Source organism: Drosophila persimilis, unplaced genomic scaffold (genome assembly GCF_003286085.1).
Source record: "Drosophila persimilis strain 14011-0111.01,24,50 unplaced genomic scaffold, DperRS2 tig00000793-arrow-arrow-pilon, whole genome shotgun sequence".
Taxonomy (NCBI): Eukaryota; Metazoa; Arthropoda; class Insecta; order Diptera; family Drosophilidae; genus Drosophila; species Drosophila persimilis.
The window spans coordinates 873,518-886,896 of record NW_020825354.1 but is presented as its reverse complement, the minus strand read 5'-3'; the positions used below and the strand labels follow the sequence as shown (position 1 = coordinate 886,896).

The 13,379-nt window shown below is 40.3% G+C and overlaps 1 protein-coding gene across 2 annotated transcripts in view; it reads right to left on the bottom strand.

Annotated features, from left to right (window-relative positions):
* Positions 1-13,379, bottom strand: part of LOC6598442 (partitioning defective 3 homolog) — a 40,766-nt gene that overhangs the window by 26,143 nt on the left and 1,244 nt on the right. The gene's annotated exons all lie outside the window — the stretch shown is intronic.

Sequence of the window (13,379 nt, the reverse complement as noted above, 5' to 3'; positions counted from 1 at the left end):
AAAGTATTTTTTTTTTCATAACAAAACTACTAAAAATTGTAGGGTAAGAAAATCATTATAATTAAAAGCCTAACTATGTGAACTCCATGTGACTAGAGCCTTAACACCAAATAGATTTACTGTCGCGTTAGGAATATATATATATAAAAAAATAAATTATTTAATTAATTAATTAAGTGGAGTTCAAAACTTGAAGTGTGCCTGACATTGACTCTGAAGTACAAAAGGATCTCCCTTTTTTATAAGGGTTTAAGTTTTATTAAGAACAAATAATTAGGGATTTTTAATTTTTATTTTGTTTATTTTTTATTTGAATATAAAATATTATCACAGATACTGTTTCATAGCGGCTTATAAAACAGTCGCAAAAATTAAGGAATAAACGAGAACTTATTTCAAGTTTAAAAACCGTTTTCTTACGTAGAAGTGTGTACCTATTCGTATGGTCATGTGTGTACTCGATCGAGCCCATTATTGTGGAGTGCAATCGATTTATTATCGATACGCGATTTGATTCTATAAACCAATGTTTAATTACAAATATATTTAAGTCTAACAACCATCTATCCTGCATGTTCGGCGCGTCATGCGGCAGTGCCCCTCGATCGGGAGGCTGCGTTTATAGCATCGCCTCTTGAAAGAAGCAGTCAACCTCCAAGAATTTCATGGCTGGTTCTCGAATACTTATAATCTTAAAGGGTGTCACATAAAGTGGAAAACAAACAGAACACCAAAAAAAAAACGTTAGATCATGTCCTGGTCTAATGATTCGGCACTATTTGGGCCATTCATTCATCCATTCATTCATTCGTCATTCGCTTTTCGTTGTTTTTTGGGCAAGTCATTTAGCGCCAACGTAACAAATCCGACCAAAAAGGTGACCCAGAGACAGCTCTCGTGCCACACTCGACTCCCCGGCACTCCACTCCCCTCCCCTCCACTCCCCTCTGCTGATTCCCATCTTCCACTAAGTGGAATCGACTAATACAGGGGTGCTCATAGGCTTAAGCCAACAGGAACTACACCAAGAATTTAAACGAAAATCAAGAAAAGTTTTTACTTTACAGCTCCAATTTTTTTGTTTCAAATTAGTTCTATATATTCGGTGAAATAGTGTAAAAATCTGAAACCATCTCCAAAATGTTTTGCTTCACCTGGAAAAAAATGGTTTAAAAAGCTAAAATTTCCCAGTATTCCTTGCATTTTTTAATAAATTTAATTTAATATTGAGTATGACTTTTCTGCTTAAGAACAGTGGAGCAACGCTTTGGTATTGGATCTACAAGATTGATGAGGTATATTCCATATATATTCGTATATTCCTCGAGTATCTGTATCTAATCAAACATCAAATACACTATTTTTTAATCTCTTTGGGGAAGGAACGCCGACGACTGCCTGCCCCATCTACCCCTTCCTCCTAGGGTGTCCCAAAATCACGAATAAAAAGACAAACGATAAACGAAAATCGTATCGGATATTGCGCAAGCGCCATTTTCTTGTTTCTTTTTTTTTATTTCTTTTTTGTGTTTTGTTTTGTTTTAATGTGTGTGAATTTCCGCAATGCCGTGTCCCCAGGGGGGTGGAGGGGCTAGAGGGGGTTACAGTGCGGGTCAGGCCGCGGCAGGTCAACAAAAGTTCATTACAAAAGCTTCGTCTTCGTTTTTCTCTGTCCAATTATTGAGTTATGCAAAAGCATCGCTCGAGAGCGAGAGAGAGAGCGAGAGAGAGAGCGAGAGAGAGAGAGATGACAATACGACGGAAACGCATTGCGATGTGCTTTTCAAGGCGAACAGGCCACAGCTGAGGCGGAGGCGGAGGCTGAGGCTGAGGCTGGAGTCGCAGCATCACTCAATCAATCAATCAATCAATCAAGCGAGTAAGTGTGCTGTGCTGTGCTCTCCCTCTCCCCCTCCCTCAGCCGTCAAGCAAACAAAGAGATAAAACCCAAACAATAAACGGTGCATTGGGAATTCCTCTCTCGCGCGCTCTCGCTCTCTCGCTGATCCCTTTTTTTGCTTCTGCTGCTGTTGGTGGTGGGAGAGAACAAAAGCACAGATCCAAGAATGAGAAAAAGAAGCAGAAGACGAAGCAGAAGACGAAGACGGGCATATGGGCGTGCCTGCCTGCCTGCCTGCCTGCGTGTGCGTGTGTGTGTGTGTGTGACAGCCACAGGTATCCAAAACAATATAATTTATTGTTTGCGGAATTGAAAGGGCGAAACGACATCCAGAACGCGCGCGCCGGGGGGGAGGGGGGAATGTCGCATGACACACACACAGAGAGAGAAGGTAGGAGGGGGTACAGTGAACACTGATAAAGAAAGGTAGTTTGTCCCACTGTAGTTCGGTAGAAAGCGTTAAATGAAAGCCTCCTTTCATCCGCACAAAACATTGAGACGGGGAGGGGGACGGGGGAAAACAAACAAAGGGATCGCGATTTCATGCTAAACGACACTTGATGCTGTGGAGTACAGTACTCCCGGGCCAAAGAACAATCACACAACAAATAAGCCTTTCTATGCCATCCATACCATCATATCATCTTCCATCAGTCGCAGGCCCTCTCCTACAGTTCTAGGAAATTCCAGGCGACAGGCGGACAGGCGGACAGGCACATTAAAAATAGATTACACGCAGTTTATGGCAGCGGCAGGGAGAAATGAGTGCCTGTCGGTGGTCTACGCCGTCTATGAGGTGGATTACGGGACCGCCGGAGAACCGCAAGGTCAGGAAGCAGGAAATCGCCTAAGAATATTTTCCAAAAAGGGTTATGGAGCAGCCCTGAAAAGGCTCTGAACCCCTCAAGCCCCAATAAAAATAGCCTCAACTATGACAAACCTTTTTTTTATACCCGATACTCAAAATGAGTATTGGGGTATATTAGATTTGTGGTAAAAGTGGATGTGTGTAACGTCCAGAAGGAATCGTTTCCGACCCCATAAAGTATATATATTCTTGATCAGCATCAATAGCCGAGTCGATTGAGCCATGTCTGTCTGTCCGTCTGTCCGTCTGTCCGTCCGTCCGTCTGTCCGTCTGTCCGTCCCCTTCAGCGCCTAATGCTCAAAGACTATAAGAGCTAGAGCAACGATGTTTTGGATCCAGACTTCTGTGATATGTCACTGCTCCAAAAATATTTCAAAACTTTGCCCCGCCCACTTCCGCCCCCACAAAGGGCGAAAATCTGTGGCATCCACAATTTCGACGATACGAGAAAACTAAAAACGCAGAATCGTAGAAGATGACTATATCTTCTAGAGTGCAAAATCTGAACCAGATCGTATAATTATTACAGCCAGAATCACGAAAACAATTTCACTCTTTCTCGCTCTGTCTCACTCTAACACACAGGTTTCATGGTCGGTTTTGCCAATTGCAAAATATGAGTTCAAGGATCTCAGAACCTATAAAAGCCAGAGCAACCAAATTTGGTATCCACACTCCTGTGATATCGGACCTTGACCGTTTCCTGTCCAAATTTCGCCACACCCCCTTCCGCCCCCGCAAAGGACGAAAATCTGAGGCAACCACAAATCTCAGAGACTATTAAGGCTAGAGTAACCAAATTTGGTACACACACTCCTTTAAGATGTCACTATAAAACGTATATCTCAGAATTTCGCCCCACCCCCATCCGCCCCCACAAAGGACGAAAATCTGTTGCATCCACAATATTGCAGATTTGAGAAAACTAAAAACGCAGAATCATAGATAATGACCATATCTATTAGATTGCTGAATCTGGATCAGATCAGATCATTTTTATAGCCAAAGGAAACAAATCAATTTGCAGTGGCTACGCAGCGCCCGACGTCACGCTCAGACTGATTTTCTGTCTCTCTCGCACGCACTCTTTGTCGTGTCGTTAAATATTAGCGGCGTCTGCCGGAGGAGAGCCATACTGACTTAGTATCGGGTATAACCTTAGAGTTGCGGTGTCCGCAGCAACTCACAACGTTCCCCCTCGTTTTAAACTGTTTTCTTTATAGAAATAAATAGCTTTTTTTGTTGTTGTTGTTGTTGTTGTTGTGGCTTTTTGTTCATGGAAGTGAAATTAAAAGCCCAAAAATGGTTACAACAGAGAAGCCGAGCAAAGGAAATGAAATAAATGGAAAGTCTTTGGTGACTTTTAAACAATAAATAATTGTTGCACGCAAAGAGACACCAAAAGAGATGGAAGAAAAGTGGACTATGGAAATTGTTTGTCTACCGACCACATATGTACATACATATGTATGTAGATATGTGTGTATTTGTTGACTAATCAGAAACCGAACGGAACCCAACCGAAAGCGCGTCTCTCTCTCTCTCTCTCTCTGGTTTCCGTTTACCGTTTAACCACAGATGTTGCCTTTCCTTCAACATTCAAAGAAATTTCCCAAGAAATGTCCCCTTGGAAAAGGGCAATTATTTGTAGTTGTTTTTTTTTGCTATGAAATTTCAAGGCCAAAGCTCTTGTTGTTGCTGTTGTTGTTGTTGCGGCATGTGGGTGCACACAAATCGAACACGCGCTCAATTGGAACACCGCCGCGTCGTCGTCGTCGCCGTTGTCCGCCATTTGCCGAGTTTGTCGCCTCAGTCTTTTGTAAGCACAAAAGAGAGACAGCGCGACAAGAGAGCGACAACATGGAATGCAAAGAGAGAGAGAGAGAGAGAGAGAGAGATGGCGAGATCATCGCCCCCGCCGCAAATTATTTAATTAATTAAGCGCGCAGCAGGGGTATGGGGGAGGGGCGGCCACACGGCAAAATGCGCAATTTTTTTCTTAGGCGTGGCACACCTTTCCCATGCGGGTGCGACAGAGCGAGGGAGAGACGGTTTAACGTTGCTTGCACGTGCAGCGCCTACGAAAATCGTTCACAGTCCGAGAATACGTCTCAGGGGATACCCATTCATCGAGTTCTTGCATTTATAATCGAATACAAGCCATGGCACAGATATACTCTCTTACAAGCCACAATTACACGGTATAAACCACAAGCAACAAGAATGTAAAAAAAGCAAAAACAAAACCAAAGCCGCGCCGCCGCCTCCCTCCCTCCCTGCCTGCGCGGCATCTTCGGCACTCTTCGGAATCGGACAACCTTTGCCGATGGCCTTCATCAGCATTCTTGCGCTCGCTCTCCCTCTCCCTCCCTCTGCCTCTCTTGCCGCGCTCCTAACTCTCTTTCAGATGATTCATTTTTCTTTTTTTTTATTAAAGTTTCGCCAGAGTTTTTGTTAGAGGGAAACACCTGGATAAATAAATAGGAAATACATACGATCCGACTCACTTTTTAGGTGCAAATGTGAGTCAACGCACATACGACTCTCGCATGCGGCCCCACAAATTGTTTATGTACATAATTTGTTAATATTAATGACAGCCGATTGTTCCCCTTGATTTCAAGAATTACTGTACACGATTTTGCTCCTAGAAATATACAGCAGGCGGGTATGTGTGCGTGTGCGTGTGTGTGCCTGACCTTACACAAAGCTCTCTCGAGCGCTCTCTCTCCCTCTCTCTCTCTGCCGCTGGTGCTGCCACTGCCTGTACTGCTTGGAAAGCTCTGCTTTAATAACCGTTAATTCAATGCACTCGATACCCGAAGCCTGCTCATTAGAGGGCATAACAGGCAGAACGAAATATATTTGTCATTATTTTTTATCACCGAAACGTGAGCGACGTTCTGGGTTTGAGATTTTTGCGATTTTAGTTACGAGAAAAGAAATAAAAATCTTTTTTAGCAGAGGTTTTCTTTCAACGAAAGAATCGAATGCTAAAGCGGAGAGAGAGAGAGAGAGAGAGGCCGTGTGTGTGTGCTTTATGACGATGACTGGCCATGGGGCTGGGCTATATGGCTATATGGTATGTTGACCCAAGAGCCAACCCTTTTGGCAAACACTGGACATACGAGAGGGCATACATATATCAGACATGTGCGATCGGTTGAACGCTTTTATGGGGTTTACACAACATGCCACATGCCACATGCCACATGCCACATGCCCCATGCCCCATGCATATATGTACTACCCGTAATGGCCCAAAGCTTCTCTGTTTATATGCTGCAAACCGTGCCTATTTTGCGCTTACTCATTTCCCAAAAACGTCACGTTGCTGCACACCAGAATGTGGAGCCAAGTGGGGCGTGAGATGCAACTGGGACTGGGGGATCAGGACCACGCCCACTTCGGACAACGGACCGCCACAGATCGCTGCATTGTTGGGCCTTTGTTTGTTTTTTTTTGTCAATTCCGTTTGTTCCAAGCCGCCAAAACAAACAACAAAAAAAAAAACAAATTAATATATATACTAATAAAACTAGTCAACAGGCGAAACGAAACAACAACAAAAATACAATTAATTACGACTTTTTTTTTAAATTTTTTAAAGTCTAAATTTCCATTTTTTTTTTAAATATGAAAAATCTAATCGAAAATTAACGAAAATCTTCCAAAAGTAAAGTGAATTTATAGTAAAAATTTGTTATAAAACAAATAAATGTTCAGATAATGATAATCACATGCCGTAAAAGAGGTAAAGGTTAGGGTACCGCCTCCATTCCGCCTCCATTCATCCGATGATAGGCTCAAGAAATAAATGAAGGTTGAAGGTGAAGAAACCATCGTGCACTTGACCCGTGGTTCCACTTCAATGGAGCTCGCTCCAATGCCCCCTCCATTGCCCCCCCCTGGAAAGCCCTCTCAAGGGCGGGGAAGTGGGCGTGTTTCCGGGTTCCATGCTTCCGCTTTTTGGGCAAACGAAACGTCAATAGTTGAACAAATTAATTTGCTGTTTGCATTGCTGTTGCCAAGCAGTTGCATGCCACAAAAACAGCAGCTGTCCCACCACCAACAAACCCCTCCCCCTCCCCCCAATCCCACCCTAATTTCAATGGCAGGCGCCCGGGTATCCGGGGATCCTTAGGCGCTACCGAAAGGTAGTCATCGACTGCATCCCAAAAGCGGAAGCATAAAACGCAACCAAAAGCCATCTGGAGCACACACACCACCGCACCGCACCCAAACACCACAGGAATATGCCATACGACCTACTCTTACGACTAGAATATACCCCGTCAGAGGTGTTCCCATAAGAGATCCCACCAGGAACTAGGATTATACGAAAAATGGACTCCTCCTTCGCTTCCTCTTTTTAAAAATACCTTTGTATATGCCTAGATTCATCGAATCTGACGCGTCACGCGTCATACGACAGCGCCCTTCGGTCGTAGCAGGTCTTAGATCTCCTCAGATCGAAGCAGAAAATACTGATAATACCAGTCGAGAGCCCACATATCCCAGAGGAGACACGGCATACCCTGGAGGGCCGGGCATAGGGCATGGAAAGGGGAACGGAACGGGAAGGGAAGGGGAACGGAACGGAACGGGAAGGGGAACGGGACAGACACCCACACACGTGCGTGCGCGTGTCCGAAAATAGATACTCAATTAGTGTGGCAATAAAACGTTTTGTAATTCTAGAATGGAACGTATATCCCCCGCCCCACCCCCTCCACTCCCCTTTCAATGCCCCTCCTGCAGGCATCCACAAAAAAAAAATCGTGCAATCGTGCGAGGCGGCAGCCAAATGGAAGTCAAATAGAAACATACCTCAATTCCATCTTTATCCCTTGACTTTTTCACCTCCTCCTTCTTTTGTCGCCACCCCTCCCTCCCAGAACCGACACCTAGGCCGAGTGGCACTGCCGCACGTAAATTACTCTCATTTTGGAGGATTTTTCCTCTTCCATTCCTTAGAATTTCACAATTCAATTGAGGTTTTTGTCTGCCAATCGATGGATGGATAGACTTTTTCGAGTTCTAATCGATCGATAGAGCGAATGTGGGCGATAGCCCCAATGAATATTTCTTTTCTGTGGCGAGTGGGTGTCGCTGTGGAAATTATTTTCAATTACCAGAAGATATAAAGAGAGACAAAAACAAAAAAAACAAAAAACACACATCAAAACCGTAATTCAATTGAATTTTTCGCTCCTAATTTGGTATCTGGATTGCCACAGACAGAGAGAGAGACGAGAGAGAGAGAGAGGCAGAGCCAGACAGTGAATCAGCAAAGCCCACAATGCACTGCCAATAATAATAATAATAATAGTATCTACAGATATGTATCTACTAGTAGAAAGAAAAAAAGTGACGCTATAAGTACGTTCGGGCCAGTCATTACATGCATGTAAGATACATATGTACATATATTTGTACGTGGAATGGTATATATATATATATATATTTATATGTGTATACCTTCAAGTGGCTGTCATGACAACCGACAAAACAGAAACCGAAACAAAAACTATTATTATTACGAGTATAGGCCACTGCAGTCGCAGGGGGTTGCCCTGTTCTGTAGTACAGTGCTACCTGACGGTTGATGGCTGCAGGAGGAGGAGGAGGAGGATGGGGAGGAGGGATTGTCCCCTGACGCTGCGTGTCTGCCACTTGAAAAATAGACTCATTTTCTTACAACACTTTTCTGGTTTTGTTTACATTTCTTCTAGAACGCTTCTTGCCTGACCTATGACCTGCAGGCCAGGCTCGTTTTGCCATCAACGAATATTTGTGGAATTTTTTGGAGACTTTAGGTGGAGGGTGATTTACTCTATATTTTAAAGATGTATACCCATAATAAAAATAATAAAATAATAATAAAAATGATAATAAATAATAAAATTAAATAATAATAATAAATAATGATAATAAATAATAATAATAAATAATAAAAAATATTAATAAAAAATATTAATAAATAATAATAATAAATAATAAAAAATAAAAATAAATAATAATAATAAATAATAAAAACTAAAAATAAATAATAATAAAAATTATATCTAATACAAATAAATGTATATTTATCTTTAGAGCCCATGGAAAACGATAAAATACCACTTAAGAGCTTGTTTTTTTTTTAAATTAAAAAAAAAAACAATTTTTTGGTTTGAATTTAAAATTTAAAAAATATGGACAATTCAAAGTACTCTCCACTCATCCAGCCTAATTTTTGTCTCATTTTTATAGTTAAAAAAAATTGTATTTAAATACAAAATACATATTATTTGTTGTTTATTTTTTTTTTTATTTTATTATATTTATTTCTTATATATGTATTATTTTATTATATGATATATTTATATATTATATTTATTTTATTATTATTATTTCTTTATTTATATTATTATTTATTATATATATTATTATACTATATTTATTATTTATTTATTCATTTCCATAATATTTTAAAATCACCCTAGACCTTTTTTGTCTTTATAGCTATGCCCTGCACTGTACTTTTATTTTGGTAAAGCAAAAAAATTGATTTTCTTCTAGAAGGAAAGGAAGCAGAAACAGAGAGGGGGGAGGGGCAGGGGAAGGAAAAGAGATTAGATAACAAAAAAAAAATAGATGTACCTAGCAGGCAGGAAAATATAATAGAATCGAATAGAACTAGAACTAGAGGTAGTTTGAGGCAGGTCGTAAAACATCTGCCATGGTTTTGGTTTTGGTTTTTGGTTCTGGGGTCTCCCCCTCTTTTGAGCCTCATAATTGGCTTTCATTTGTCCATGGTTTTTGCTTTTGCTTTTTAAATACTTTAAATATTTTGCCTCGTTAGAGAATCAAAGAAAAAGAATGAAGGAGAGCCAAAGGGAGGCAATGGGAACCTGCTTCCCTATATATGCCGTAATCTATCCCCCAGTTTGGGTGTAGAATCCATTCAGATGCGATCCAACGCCCCTCCGAGCCCCCCTCGAAGAGGAATTCCATGCGAAATTCCATGAAAACTTCTCAAGGTGTTTGCTGCTTGGTTTTATTGATTGTTTCGTTGCCCCCCACTCTCCCCCCCACCGCTCCGCTCCGCCTGTACTCATTGTCGTTCCACATTCCACACAGTGCCCAGTCCCCCCCTCCCCCTCCCTCCCTCCGCGCAACGCCTTCATTCTCCATATGGGAGGTGCTGGCTGCTACCATATTTTCATTCTAATTATTGGTGGAGGGGAGGGGGGGGGGGCTTAAACCAATTAGAGCGCACTCAAAATACACTAACAATTAGTGGGGGGAGGGGGAGGGAGCGGTTGTAGAAAAATCTACAAATTTTAAGTGCAAAAAATACATCTATGAAAGAGACAGAGACAGAGAGAAAGAGAGAGAGAGAGCGTTGGATATTTCTCGTTATGACTGAACAAAAAAAAATGTACAAATTGTTCAAAAACTGGTTTTCTGCTGTTGCCACTTAATGCCAAGAATTTCAGCAGCAGCGGCAGCAGCAGCCCCACACAGAAACAGAGAAAGAGGCAGAGAAGGAGACAGCGACAGCGACAGAGACAGAGACAAGCGAAAAATGCTCAATGAATTTTTTGTTGTTGCTAAGCTTTGCGTTTGATGCCCCCCCCCCCCCCCTTTCCCCTTGCCCAAAAGGGTATCTGCTAGTCGGAAAATTGCTGCTGCAAATTGCACGACGAGATGGCACGGGGAGGACAGTTCCTACCCCTTCCCCTTGCCCCTTGCCCCCAAAACAGAGCGGGCTTTAATTTTTTTGATAAGAAATGTCGAAACGCCCACTAAAGCGGCGCTCGAACAAAGGAGTTCTGGGGGGGAGATCGTGGAATCATGGGAACGGATAAAAAATATTGTTAAACAAATTTTAAAAAAATAAATAAAGAAATAAATGTAGATGGATTGTTTCATTTACATTTTCGACAATTCAATATTAAAAATGTATAATCCAAAACATATAAAATAAATATATTTTTTGAATTAATTAATTATTTTTAATTATTAAAATTTAATATAGAAAATATACATATATACAAATATATAACATTTGTAGGAAATATATCTATGTATATTTTATATTTAAATTTCAATAATAATAACTTTGAAAAATCGAATATTTAATTTAAATATTTATCTCTGAGAAAAATAAATATAAATATTATGCCAGTGGAGATTGTAAAATAAGGATTGTTTTATGTACGTTTTCGACAATTCAATATTAAAAATAATTAATTCAAAAAATATAAAATAAATATATTTGTTGAATTAATTAATTATTTTTTATTTTTTAATTACTAATATTTAATATATGAAATATATATAAAAATATAAAAAACTCTTTAAAGTCAAAATAAAATATATGTATTACATTTGTAGGATATACATATTTAATTCAAATATGAAATATATTAAATTATCTATGTATATTTTATATTTAAATTTGAATAATAATAACTTTGAAAAATCGAATATTTCATTTAAATATTTATCTCTGAGAAAAATAAATATAAATATTATATAATACTAAAAACATTATGCCAGTGGAAATAGAAAAATAAGGACATTTTCGTGTACGTTTTCGGCAATTCAATATTAAAAATAATTAATTAATTCAAAAAAGAAAATATAAAAAAAAACTCTTTAAAGTAAAAATATAATATATAACATTTGTAGGACATATTTAATTCCAATATGAATCATATTAAATTAAATATATATTATATATTATGTATGTTTTACATTTAAATTTTAATTAATGATTTAAAAAATACTGGAAAATGTGTTGTTGTGGTACTATAATATTTTTCTCTCTCAGAATGAACAAATTAAAATATTAAATGCAATTGAAACATTTCCGGGATTCAGTTAGTAATTCTTTAAAAAACAAATCAAGTTTATCCATTGCTCCATTGCCCCCCCGGGGCTGCATTCCACAGATACTAGTATTAAAATAAAGTCCACAAATGCCACCCACATGCCCACATGCCGAAAAAAACATATTTAAATGCCATAATGGGACTTATCTTGTATCTCGTGGCTAGAATATGCAACTGCAATTGGTTTCAATCTGTTTCTGGTTCTGTTTTTGGCTCTGACACATGCTCGAAACAAAAGAAAGAAAAGCGAAAATCCACACAAGAAAACCATGACGAACGGAGAGATAAATAATAAAAAGAAAACACAAAATAGAGCCAAAGCAGCTGCAAAGCACAAAATGGAATCGGAATCGGAGTGAAAATATGTCCAAGCAGTGCGAGCAGTACATGCATACATACATACATACATCGGGAGAGGAGACCGACCGACTGCCGTAAAGAATTCCAAAATGCAAAGCTGGGAAGACATTTGATTTTTGTCGAGTTTGCAGAAAAAGTTATTCAGAGCCGGGGGGGGCACGGGGTACGGTTACGGGGTGTGGTATAATTTAATTGCATAATTAGCAAGTTGTAGATTTTGTGGGGAGTTTTTTCTTTTTCTTTTTTTTGATTTGGTTTGGTCTGGAATCTGCCGCCGCCGCAGCCACCGCCGCTGCACACGTGATCGCGAAATGGAGAGCGTCTCCAGGTCTCACAGTTTCATCTCGTTCTTCGCTGCACAGCTGACACAGTTTTCACATCTTTTGCGGCCAGACAATGGAAGCAAACCGAACCGAACCGAACCGAAATGAACGGAAAAATTCACACAGGTTGCACCGGAAATGGAGCCAGGCCCGCGGCCCCCGGCCCGCGGCCCCCTACTGGAGCACATATCCAAATAATTCATATAATGATTTAATCAAAATGGAAAAGCTACAGCTCCACTCCCCACAATTCGAAAATTGATTTCACTGGAAAAGCCAGACCTTTTTTGATTAATTACACTACTCGTAGGATCCGAACCCAACCGAACCCCAAAACACACACAAATTTCCCATTAATTAGGGTTCCACATCTCCAGATCTGGATCCCCATAGGGCAGCGCCGGTGCATCTCGTCTCCCACTCCCACTCTCACTGTGGCGTTTTTGTTGTTTACCTGTCGCTGCCTCGCACACACACACACACACACACACCGCTGGTTACTGTGGTTGTAACCCGGGATGGGTTCAAATGGGTTCAGAGAGATATCAAAAATGTTCTTTTGATTGCCGGCTTGCCCTTTTCTCTTACATTATTATAATTCTCATGCTTATTTTGGCTCTTCTTTGCTTCGTCTCATTCTTTTCTTTCTTTTTTTCTTTTCGATTTGTTTGTTGTTGTTATCATCTCTACGAAATTCCTCGTTTTTTTCGGTGTTTGTTTTTATGGCTCACTCACTCTGCCTCTGCTCCCTCACCCTCTCTTTCCATCACTGTCTTATCATTATTCAAATATTTTACCTACACACACACACACACACTTATGCACTCTTCTTCTGTCACTGTCACTGTTACTGTTCATTGTTTCTTGTCTCTGTCTTGCCGCAGAGCGCCGAGGGGCTGGCGGCTCCCCTTCCACCCAAGAAGAACCTTTTTTTGTGTGTCTTTCGGATCGGATCGGGTCTTTCGTTTTGGACTTCACTTCAGCTATTTTATTCTTATGTAATTACTCTCTTTCTCAAGTGCAGCATTTCCGCTGTCGAATAG